At 44.6% G+C, this 12510-nt stretch overlaps 1 non-coding gene across 1 annotated transcript; it reads right to left on the reverse strand.

Annotated features, from left to right (window-relative positions):
• Positions 1 to 507: 507 nt before the first annotated feature.
• Positions 508 to 698, reverse strand: LOC134953684 (U2 spliceosomal RNA). Its single transcript, XR_010185711.1, has one exon. It is a non-coding gene; the product is annotated as a U2 spliceosomal RNA (small nuclear RNA).
• Between the last annotated feature and the right edge of the window lie 11812 nt (positions 699 to 12510).

Below are 12510 nucleotides of genomic sequence, written 5' to 3' on the forward strand. Positions count from 1 at the left end.
GGTCACATACTGTACTTTAGTAAAGACAGTTGCCTTAGGCTCTCCCATGATGGATGCGTCCACTAATTATTAGTGGAACCTTCATTAGATCAGTGTCTTCATCAGTGAAAGGATAAAGAAATACTGTCTCTAATACTGAGAACACCGAAATTGAACCGAAAACAGTATGTATTAGAGACAGACACATTTCCCTGGAAATATAAACTATTTCATCAGGTGTGTAGTCAGACTTCCATCAACATTCTCTCACGTGAAGGAAGAGGTGGAAACCAAGAAATTCAGTAGATTATTTCTTATTTCTATCCTGAAGGATCCTCACTGACAGGATTTATCTCACCATTTTCTGTAGATGAAGCCTCAAAAACGCCTCTGAAGTAAAGGAGCTATATTGTCTGTCAAAGACCAGACTCGCTGCACAGTATGAACTGATTAAGGAGCTTTGTTCAGCCATTTGGCAAATCATAAGTACATAGTGTACAAGAAATAGAAATAGTCTGTCCTTGTTTTGAAAGGTGCACCGGTCCCGGAGGTACTGCAATACCGAGTCAATGCGTGGAGTGGACGGAGCAATCTCTTCTTCCATTTTTCTGTTCTGAACATATATTTAACACATGGCCCCCACATAGGGAACGTATCAGATATTAAACTGATAAGAACAGATACTACACTTGATCCTAGCCAAAAGGTCAAGTAGTGATCTTTTTACCAAGACTAGCGGCTAAGTAGTAAACAGAGTACCAGACCCATTACATTGACATAGTGTAAGGAAAAATATACTCAAAGAATACCGGTATTTGTGGACCGGTCCTGGAACCCCCATCCCTGCAAGTGCAGGGAATATATATATATACATATATAACTTCACACAGTTAGGGGCATACACTGAACTGGAGGGAGGCAGGTTCAGGGTAAATTTAAGGAAAATATTTCCTCACAGAAGGGGTAGTGAACAAGTGGAACAGCCTCCCATGAGAGGTGGCAGAGGCCAAGACTGTAGAGCAATTTAAACCTGCTTGGTATATTCATATACTTCTATGTAAACAAGCTCATGGCTTCAGTGCTGTGAGGCAGCAATGCTAACCACTACTCCATCTGTATTATTCTGGATTGAGATGTGTCTGGCCCACAGAGGCATAAACTGATCCCTGGAACCTCCCGGCTGCTCTGCAACTGGTGTCCTGGAGCATGGGGTACCTGTGTCCGTGCTACCTTTAGGAAGTCTGGAGCCACATTGTGCAATTTAATGTATATGGGAATCAAACCTGTGTTTAGTCTATCTTACTAATACACAGCATTAGCCCACAAAGCTATTGGAGCTCCTGTGTAGTAAACTACTGAACTTGTCGTTCCTTTAGGAGATTTGCTGTTTACAACCATGGAATATACAATGCCACAATCATAGCACACAATAATGTCTCATAACTCTGTGCTGTGGTCCAGCTCTACAGACTGAGCTATAACGCTCCTTTTATAACATGATGTAAACAACTGTTGTCAATTTAGAATAGCACAACACTAGTTAAGAAAAAATCCCCGCCTGTGTAATAAACAGGGTGAGGTAAAAATAACTCTATTACAGTGAGATTACCGAAATATATGTACTAAAGGATCACTAAAGAGCACTAAAGAATCCCTTAGAATAAACGAGCTCCAGAGCATATGAAAGGGCTGTGTTATACTTGCTGTTTTTGCTGCTCTCCGCCTGTACTAACAGGGTGAGACGCTGTGTTATGTGCAGCGCAGTATCCCCCGCTGACCTGACGGATGGTCTCTTGCAGAGATAGAAGATGGCGCCTATAGCTGAGTCTTGCCCCCACAGAGTAAGGACGGCGGCGGTAAGACGCTGTTGGGCCGGAGAACGGGGCGCGAACACAACATCCTCCTGCGTCCCGCCGCGGTACAGCCTCCCCACCCCCGCAACTGAGCTCCGTAAAATCATTGAAATGACTACCGCTGCTGTCTGACAAGACGCGGCTTCCATGAAGTGAGCGGCGGAAGCGGGACTGAACCGCTCCGTCCGCTCTGAGCAGGGAGGGGGGTCCGCATACACCAGCGCTGCACAATAATAAATACAATTATTATAAATACCATATATGCAATAACAGCCCAACGCTGCCCAGGCAGGTTGTGGCTGTCTTACCAGTACAGTGCCTCCTAGGAAATCCATCCTGCATCAAGTAAGCCCCAGTGACTAAGAGTATGGTGGCTTCTTAGAGGCTCTGGGGAGTGGGAGACACATAACTAACTAACCCCACTCCTAGTATACGTGTCTCCTGTAAACAGGGACTAAGCACACATAAGTAAAATCAAAATAAACAACAGAAACCTAACTAAAATCTACACTGAAGGAATCTGTGCCTGTACTCCTCAGGCACAAAACTAAAACTGAGGTAATCTGCTGAGCAGGAAGGAGATGGGAGGGGTTAGAGGGGGGAGGAGTTAGTTTTTTATAGGTTCTGTGCCAAACTCCCAATCCCACACACTCTAACCCATTAGTAAGTGCGCAGCGTCCCCCAGATGGATGAAATAGAAAGGTTCTCAGCTAAACAGGGATCTTATCAATAGATAGGCAGATGCATGCAGTATGTATTTTTTATGTATCACTGTATACCAGGAGCATATTATCACGCCTCTATCTTTTTCCAGATGGTCCTTCTCCATGAAACAATGAAGGTCAACAGTCAAGCAAACGACATCGCTGACTATTGTGAAGCCACCTTGTCTCCAAACTTCTACTCATGGCAACGATCAAAGATGAACCACAGCAGTAGGCGACCCAGGACAGGTAATTAATTTTTATTAATTACTGATAATTCTGAGGCTAGACTCCAGTTCTAGACCTGTAGAGGCGTGATAATATATTCCTGGTATACACTGATACTTAAAAAATATATACGCTGTGAACTCTTTAAATTATGCAACACTGTAACTGGTTAGGGTGCAGCCTCGGCAGATGTGTGCTTGGACGGGTCGGTGGAGGTGTGTTTCTTTGACATTTAGCTATGTTTCTCTATCGTCCTAGTGGATGCTGGGGTTCCTGAAAGGACCATGGGGAATAGCGGCTCCGCAGGAGACAGGGCACAAAAAGTAAAGCTTTAGGATCAGGTGGTGTGCACTGCCTCCTCCCCCTATGACCCTCCTCCAAGCCTCAGTTAGATTTTTGTGCCCGGCCGAGAAGGGTGCAATCTAGGTGGCTCTCCTAAAGAGCTGCTTAGAAAAGTTTAGCTTAGGTTTTTTATTTTACAGTGAGTCCTGCTGGCAACAGGATCACTGCAACGAGGGACTTAGGTGAGAAGAAGTGAACTCACCTGCGTGCAGGATGGATTGGCTTCTTGGCTACTGGACATTAGCTCCAGAGGGACGATCACAGGTACAGCCTGGATGGTCACCGGAGCCTCGCCGCCGGCCCCCTTGCAGATGCTGAAACGAGAAGAGGTCCAGAATCGGCGGCAGAAGACTCCTCAGTCTTCTTAAGGTAGCGCACAGCACTGCAGCTGTGCGCCATTTTCCTCTCAGCACACTTCACACGGCAGTCACTGAGGGTGCAGGGCGCTGGGAGGGGGGCGCCCTGGGAGGCAAATGAAAACCTTTTTTGGCTAAAAATACCTCACATATAGCCTCCGGGGGCTATATGGAGATATTTAACCCCTGCCAGAATCCGTTAAGAGCGGGAGACGAGGCCGCCGAAAAAGGGGCGGGGCCTATCTCCTCAGCACACAGCGCCATTTTCCCTCACAGAAAGGCTGGAGGGAAGGCTCCCAGGCTCTCCCCTGCACTGCACTACAGAAACAGGGTTAAAACAGAGAGGGGGGGCACTAATTTGGCGTTAGAAATATATAAAAAAAAAAGATGCTATAAGGGAAAACACTTATATAAGGTTGTCCCTATATAATTATAGCGTTTTTGGTGTGTGCTGGCAAACTCTCCCTCTGTCTCTCCAAAGGGCTAGTAGGTCCTGTCCTCTATCAGAGCATTCCCTGTGTGTGTGCTGTGTGTCGGTACGTGTGTGTCGACATGTATGAGGACGATGTTGGTGAGGAGGCGGAGCAATTGCCTGTAATGGTGATGTCACTCTCTAGGGAGTCGACACCGGAATGGATGGCTTATTTAGGGAATTACGTGATAATGTCAACACGCGCCAAGGTCGGTTGACGACATGAGACGGCCGACAAACAATTAGTACCGGTCCAGACGTCTCAAAAACACCGCCAGGGGTTTTAAAACGCCCGTTTACTTTAGTCGGTCGACACAGACACAGACAGGGACACTGAATCCAGTGTCGACGGTGAATAAACAAACGTATTCCTTATTAGGGCCACACGTTAAGGGCAATGAAGGAGGTGTTACATATTTCTGATACTACAAGTACCACAGAAGAGGGTATTATGTGGGATGTGAAAAAACTACCGTAGTTTTTCCTGAATCAGATAAATTAAATGAAGTGTGTGATGATGCGTGGGTTCCCCCCGATAGAAAATATGGGCGGTATACCCTTTCCCGCCAGAAGTTAGGGCGCGTTGGGAAACACCCCTTAGGGTGGATAAGGCGCTCACACGCTTATCAGAACAAGTGGCGGTACCGTCTATAGATAGGGCCGTCCTCAAGGAGCCAGCTGACAGGAGGCTGGAAAAATATCATAAAAAGTATATACACACATACTGGTGTTATACTGCGACCAGCGATCGCCTCAGCCTGGATGTGCAGAGCTGGGGTGGCTTGGTCGGATTCCCTGACTAAAAATATTGATACCCTTGACAGGGACAGTATTTTATTGACTATAGAGCATTTAAAGGATGTATTTCTATATATGCGAGATGCACAGAGGGATATTTGCACTCTGGCATCAAGAGTAAGTGCGATGTCCATATCTGCCAGAAGATGTTTATGGACACGACAGTGGTCAGGTGATGCAGATTCCAAACGGCACAAAGGTGTATTGCCGTATAAAGGAAGAGGAGTTATTTGGGGTCGGTCCATCGGACCTGGTGGCCACGGCAACTGCTGGAAAATCCACCGTTTTTACCCTAAGTCACATCTCTGCAGAAAAAGACACCGTCTTTTCAGCTTCAGTCCTTTCGTCCCTATAAGAGTCATATCTGCCCAGGGATAGAGGAAAGGGAAGAAGACTGCAGCAGGCAGCCCATTCCCAGGAACAGAAGCGTTCCACCGCTTCTGACAAGCTCTCAGCATGACGCTGAGACCGTACAGGACCCCTGGATCCTACAAGTAGTATCCCAGGGGTACAGTTTGGAATGTCGAGACGTTTCCCCTGCGCAGGCTCCTGAAGTCTGCTTTACCAAGGTCTCCCTCCGACAAGGAGGCAGTATGGGAAAAAATTCACGAGCTGTATTCCCAGCAGGTGATAATTAAATTACCCCTCCTACAACAAGAAAAGGGGGTATTATTCCACACTATATTGTGGTACTGAAGCCAGAAGGCTAGGTGAGACCTATTCTAAATCTAAAAAAATTTGAACACTTACAAAGGTTCAAATCAAGATGGAGTCACTCAGAGCAGTGATAACGAACCGGGAAGAAGGGGACTATCTGGTGTCCCGAGACATCAGGGATGCTTACCTCCATGTCCCAAATTTGCCCTTATCACTAAGGGTACCTCAGGTTCGTGGTACAGAACTGTCACTATCAGTTTCAGACGCTGCCGTTTGGATTGTCTACGGCACCCCGGGTCTTTACCAAGGTAATGGCCGAAATGATGGTTCTTCTTCGAAGAAAAGGCGTCTTAATTATCCCTTACTTGGACGATCTCCTGATAAGGGCAAAGTCCAGGGAACAGTTGGAGGTCGGAGTAGCACTATCTCGGATACTGTTACAACAGCAGGGGTGGATTCTAAATATTCCAAAATCGCAGCTGATCCCGACAACAAGTCTCCTGTGCTTAGGGATGATTCTGGACACAGTCCAGAAAAAGGTGTTTCTCCCGGAAGAGAAAGCCAGGGAGTTATCCGAGCTAGTCAGGAACCTCCTAAAATCAGTGCATCATTGCACAAGGGCCATGGTAAAAAAATGGTGACTTCCTTCGAAGCAATTCCAGTCGGCAGATTTCATGCAAGAACTTTTCAGTGGGATCTGCTGGACAAATGGTCCGGATCGCATCTTCAGAATCAGCGGATAACCCTATATCCAAGGACAAGGGTGTCTCTCCTGTGGTGGTTACAGAGTGCTCATCTTCTAGAGGGCCGCAGATTCGGCATTCAGTTTTGGATGTTGGTGACCACGGAGGCCAGCCCGAGAGGCTGGGGAGCAGTCACACAAGGAAAAAATTTCCAGGGAGTGTGATCAAGTCTGGAGATTTTTCTCCACATAAATATAGCTAAGGGTAAATTTATAATGCTCTAAGCTTAGCAAGACCTCTGCTTCAAGGTCAGCCGGTATTGATCCAGTGGGATAAAACATCACGGCAGTCGCCCACGTAAATAGACAGGGCGGCACAAGAAGCAGGAGGGCAGTGGCAAAAACTGCAAGGACTTTTCGCTGGGCGGAAAATCATGTGATAGCACTGTCAGCAGTGTTTCATTCCGGGAATGGAAACTGGGAAGCAGACTTCCTCAGTAGGCACGACCTCCACCCGGCAGAGTGGGAACTTCATGGGGAAGTTTTCCACATAATTGTAAACCGTTGGGAATTACCAAAGGTGGACATGATGGCGTCCCGTCTGAACAAAAAACGGGACAGGTATTGCGCCAGGTTAAGAGACCCTCAGACAATAGCTGTGGACGTTCTGGTAACACCGTGGGTGTACCAGTCGGTGTATGTGTTCCATCCTCTGCTTTTCATACCTAAGGTACTGAGAATTATAAGACGTAGAGGAGTAAGAACTATACTCATGGCTCCGGATTGGCCAAGAAGGACTTGGTACCCGGAACTTCAAGAGATGCTCACAGAGGACTTATGGCCTCTGCCGCTAAGAAGGGACTTGTTTCAGCAAGTACCATGTCTGTTCCAAGACTTACCGCGGCTGCGTTTGACGGCATGGCGGTGGAACGCCGGATCCTAAGGGAAAAGGCATTCAGGAAGAGGTCATTCCTACCCTGGTCAAAGCCAGAAAGGAGGTGACCGCACAACATTATCACCACATGTGGCGAAAATATGTTGCGTGGTGTGAGGCCAGGAAGGCCCCACGAAGAAATTTCAACTCGGTCGATTCCTGCATTTCTTGCAAACAGGAGTGTCTATGGGCCTCAAATTGGGGTCCATTAAGGTTCAAATTTCGGCCCTGTCGATTTTTCTTCCAGAAAGAATTGGCTTCAGTTCCTGAAGTCCAGAAGTTTGTCAAGGGAGTATTGCATATACAACCCCCTTTTGTGCCTCCAGTGGCACTGTGGGATCTCAACGTAGTTCTGGGATTCCTCAAAACACATTGGTTTAAAACCAGTCAAATCTGTGGATTTGAAGCATCTCACATGAAAAGTGAACATGCTCTTGGACCTGGCCTGGACCAGGCGAGTGTCAAATTGGTGGTTTTTTTCTCAAAAAAGCCCATATCTGTTTGTCCATTCGGACAGGGCAGAGCTGCGGACTCGTCCCCAGTTCTCTCCCTAAGGTGGTGTCAGTGTTTCACCTGAACCAGCTTATTGTGGTGTCTTGCGCCTACTAGGGACTTGGAGGACTCCAAGTTGCTAGATGTGGTCAGGGCCCTGAAAATATAGGTTCCAGGACGGCTGGAGTCAGGAAAACTGACTTGCTGTTATCCTGTATGCACCCAACAAACTGGGTGCTCTTGCTTTTAAGCAGACTTTTGCTAGTTGGATGTGTAATACAATTCAGCTTGCACATTCTGTGGCAGGCCTGCCACAGCCAAAATATGTAAATGCCCATTCCACAAGGAAGGTGGGCTCATCTTGGGCGGCTGCCCGAGGGGTCTCGGCTTTACAACTTTGCCGAGCGGCTATTTAGTCAGGGGCAAACACGTTTGTAAAATCCTACAAATTTGATACCCTGGCTAAGGAGGACCTGGAGTTCTCTCATTCGGTGCTGCAGAGTCATCCGCACTCTCCCGCCCGTTTGGGAGCTTTGGTATAATCCCCATGGTCCTTTCAGGAACCCCAGCATCCACTAGGACGATAGAGAAAATAAGAATTTACTTACCGATAATTCTATTTCTCGGAGTCCGTAGTGGATGCTGGGCGCCCATCCCAAGTGCGGATTATCTGCATTACTTGTACATAGTTACAAAAATCGGGTTATTATTGTTGTGAGCCATCTTTTCAGAGGCTCCGCTGTTATCATACTGTTAACTGGGTTCAGATCACAGGTTGTACAGTGTGATTGGTGTGGCTGGTATGAGTCTTACCCGGGATTCATAAATCCTTCCTTATTGTGTACGCTCGTCCGGGCACAGTACCTAACTGAGGCTTGGAGGAGGGTCATAGGGGGAGGAGCCAGTGCACACCACCTGATCCTAAAGCTTTACTTTTTGTGCCCTGTCTCCTGCGGAGCCGCTATTCCCCATGGTCCTTTCAGGAACCCCAGCATCCACTACGGACTCAGAGAAATAGAATTATCGGTAAGTGAATTCTTATTATTTATTGGCTAAATTATTGTATGTGAAATTTGCAATGAATTATCACTTTTAAGTAAAAGATATTTAACTTTTGACTAGACAATTAATCATTTATTTCCAATGATTCCTTTTACTGTTTATTTAAGAGACTGTTAAAAACTTTGGTGATCACCTTTCGTATGATTGAATGCATGTGATTTGGACCTGCCTTTACGGGTCTGTATGGTGGCCAGCCCCTCAAGTATTACTTCGGTTAACGCTTGAGGAAGAGGTCTGCGTGCAGTGGGCCAGCCTTCACGGGGCCAGAGTCTGGTCAGATTCCAAGCTCCAGTATTACCTCGGTTAACGCTGGAAGGAGGAATAGATAGTCCAAATCCCATGAGTTTAAATTAAAAACACATATGAAAGAGAAACATTGGCCCTAGATAGCAGAGCATGAAACACGTGTAAAAGAGTAAGGTGGTTGACAGAGTTGTCCAAAATATCCAGTAAAAGGCGGCTTAATTTTAAATATAATAAAGGAAAAGGTTCTCAGCTAAACAGGGATCTTATCAATAGATAGGCAGATGCATGCAGTATGTATTTTTTATGTATCACTGTATACCAGGAGCATATTATCACGCCTCCTATCTTTTTCCAGATGGTCCTTCTCCATGAAACAATGAAGGTCAACAGTCAAGCAAACGACATCGCTGACTATTGTGAAGCCACCTTGTCTCCAAACTTCTACTCATGGCAACGATCAAAGATGAACCACAGCAGTAGGCGACCCAGGACAGGTAATTAATTTTTATTAATTACTGATAATTCTGAGGCTAGACTCCAGTTCTAGACCTGTAGAGGCGTGATAATATATTCCTGGTATACACTGATACTTAAAAAATATATACGCTGTGAACTCTTTAAATTATGCAACACTGTAACTGGTTAGGGTGCAGCCTCGGCAGATGTGTGCTTGGACGGGTCGGTGGAGGTGTGTTTCTTTGACATTTAGCTATGTATTTATTGGCTAAATTATTGTATGTGAAATTTGCAATGAATTATCACTTTTAAGTAAAAGATATTTAACTTTTGACTAGACAATTAATCATTTATTTCCAATGATTCCTTTTACTGTTTATTTAAGAGACTGTTAAAAACTTTGGTGATCACCTTTCGTATGATTGAATGCATGTGATTTGGACCTGCCTTTACGGGTCTGTATGGTGGCCAGCCCCTCAAGTATTACTTCGGTTAACGCTTGAGGAAGAGGTCTGCGTGCAGTGGGACAGCCTTCACGGGGCCAGAGTCTGGTCAGATTCCAAGCTCCAGTATTACCTCGGTTAACGCTGGAAGGAGGAATAGATAGTCCAAATCCCATGAGTTTAAATAAAAAACACATATGAAAGAGAAACATTGGCCCTAGATAGCAGAGCATGAAACACGTGTGAAAGAGTAAGGTGGTTGACAGAGTTGTCCAAAATATCCAGTAAAAGGTGGCTTAATTTTAAATATAATAAAGGAAAAGGTTCTCAGCTAAACAGGGATGTTATCAATAGATAGGCAGATGCATGCAGTATGTATTTTTTATGTATCACTGTATACCAGGAGCATATTATCACGCCTCTATCTTTCTCCAGATGGTCCTTCTCCTTGAAACAATGAAGGTCAACAGTCAAGCAAACGTCATCGCTGACTATTGTGAAGCCACCTTGTCTCCAAACTTCTACTCATGGCAACGATCAAAGATGAACCACAGCAGTAGGCGACCCAGGACAGGTAATTAATTTTTATTAATTACTGATAATTCTGAGGCTAGACTCCAGTTCTAGACCTGTAGAGGCGTGATAATATATTCCTGGTATACACTGATACTTAAAAAATATATACGCTGTGAACTCTTTAAATTATGCAACACTGTAACTGGTTAGGATGCAGCCTCGGCAGATGTGTGCTTGGACGGGTCGGTGGAGGTGTGTTTCTTTGACATTTAGCTATGTATTTATTGGCTAAATTATTGTATGTGAAATTTGCAATGAATTATCACTTTTAAGTAAAAGATATTTAACTTTTGACTAGACAATTAATCATTTATTTCCAATGATTCCTTTTACTGTTTATTTAAGAGACTGTTAAAAACTTTGGTGATCACCTTACGTATGATTGAATGCATGTGATTTGGGCCAGCCTTTACGGGTCTGTATGGTGGCCAGCGCCTCAAGTATTACTTTGGTTAACGCTTGAGGAAGAGGTCTGCGTGCAGTGGGCCAGCCTTCACGGGGCCAGAGTCTGGTCAGATTCCAAGCTCCAGTATTACCTCGGTTAACGCTGGAAGGAGGAATAGATAGTCCAAATCCCATGAGTTTAAATTAAAAACACATATGAAAGAGAAACATTGGCCCTAGATAGCAGAGCATGAAACACGTGTGAAAGAGTAAGGTGGTTGACAGAGTTGTCCAAAATATCCAGTAAAAGGTGGCTTAATTTTAAATATAATAAAGGAAAAGGTTCTCAGCTAAACAGGGATGTTATCAATAGATAGGCAGATGCATGCAGTATGTATTTTTTATGTATCACTGTATACCAGGAGCATATTATCACGCCTCTATCTTTTTTCCAGATGGTCCTTCTCCATGAAACAATGAAGGTCAACAGTCAAGCAAACGACATCGCTGACTATTGTGAAGCCATCTTGTTTCCAAACTTCTACTCATGGCAACGATCAAAGATGAACCACAGCAGTAGGCGACCCAGGACAGGTAATTAATTTTTATTAATTACTGATAATTCTGAGGCTAGACTCCAGTTCTAGACCTGTAGAGGCGTGATAATACATTCCTGGTATACACTGATACTTAAAAAATATATACGCTGTGAACTCTTTAAATTATGCAACACTGTAACTGGTTAGGGTGCAGCCTCGGCAGATGTGTGCTTGGACGGGTCGGTGGAGGTGTGTTTCTTTGACATTTAGCTATGTATTGGCTAAATTATTGTATGTACAATTTGCAATGAATTATCACTTTTAAGTAAAAGATATTTAACTTTTGACTAGACAATTAATCATTTATTTCCAATGATTCCTTTTACTGTTTATTTAAGAGACTGTTAAAAACTTTGGTGATCACCTTACGTATGATGAATGCATGTGATTTGGGCCAGCCTTTACGGGTCTGTATGGTGGCCAGCCCCTCAAGTATTACTTCGGTTAACGCTTGAGGAAGAGGTCTGCGTGCAGTGGGCCAGCCTTCACGGGGCCAGAGTCTGGTCAGATTCCAAGCTCCAGTATTACCTCGGTTAACGCTGGAAGGAGGAATAGATAGTCCAAATCCCATGAGTTTAAATTAAAAACACATATGAAAGAGAAACATTGGCCCTAGATAGCAGAGCATGAAACACGTGTGAAAGAGTAAGGTGGTTGACAGAGTTGTCCAAAATATCCAGTAAAAGGTGGCTTAATTTTAAATATAATAAAGGAAAAGGTTCTCAGCTAAACAGGGATGTTATCAATAGATAGGCAGATGCATGCAGTATGTATTTTTTATGTATCACTGTATACCAGGAGCATATTATCACGCCTCTATCTTTTTCCAGATGGTCCTTCTCCTTGAAACAATGAAGGTCAACAGTCAAGCAAACGGCATCGCTGACTATTGTGAAGCCACCTTGTCTCCAAACTTCTACTCATGGCAACGATCAAAGATGAACCACAGCAGTAGGCGACCCAGGACAGGTAATTAATTTTTATTAATTACTGATAATTCTGAGGCTAGACTCCAGTTCTAGACCTGTAGAGGCGTGATAATATATTCCTGGTATACACTGATACTTAAAAAATATATACGCTGTGAACTCTTTAAATTATGCAACACTGTAACTGGTTAGGGTGCAGCCTCGGCAGATGTGTGCTTGGACGGGTCGGTGGAGGTGTGTTTCTTTGACATTTAGCTATGTATTTATTGGCTAAATTATTGTATGTGAAATTTGCAATGAATTATCACTTTTAAGTAA

This window comes from Pseudophryne corroboree, chromosome 8 (genome assembly GCF_028390025.1).
Source record: "Pseudophryne corroboree isolate aPseCor3 chromosome 8, aPseCor3.hap2, whole genome shotgun sequence".
Lineage (NCBI taxonomy): Eukaryota > Metazoa > Chordata > Amphibia > Anura > Myobatrachidae > Pseudophryne > Pseudophryne corroboree.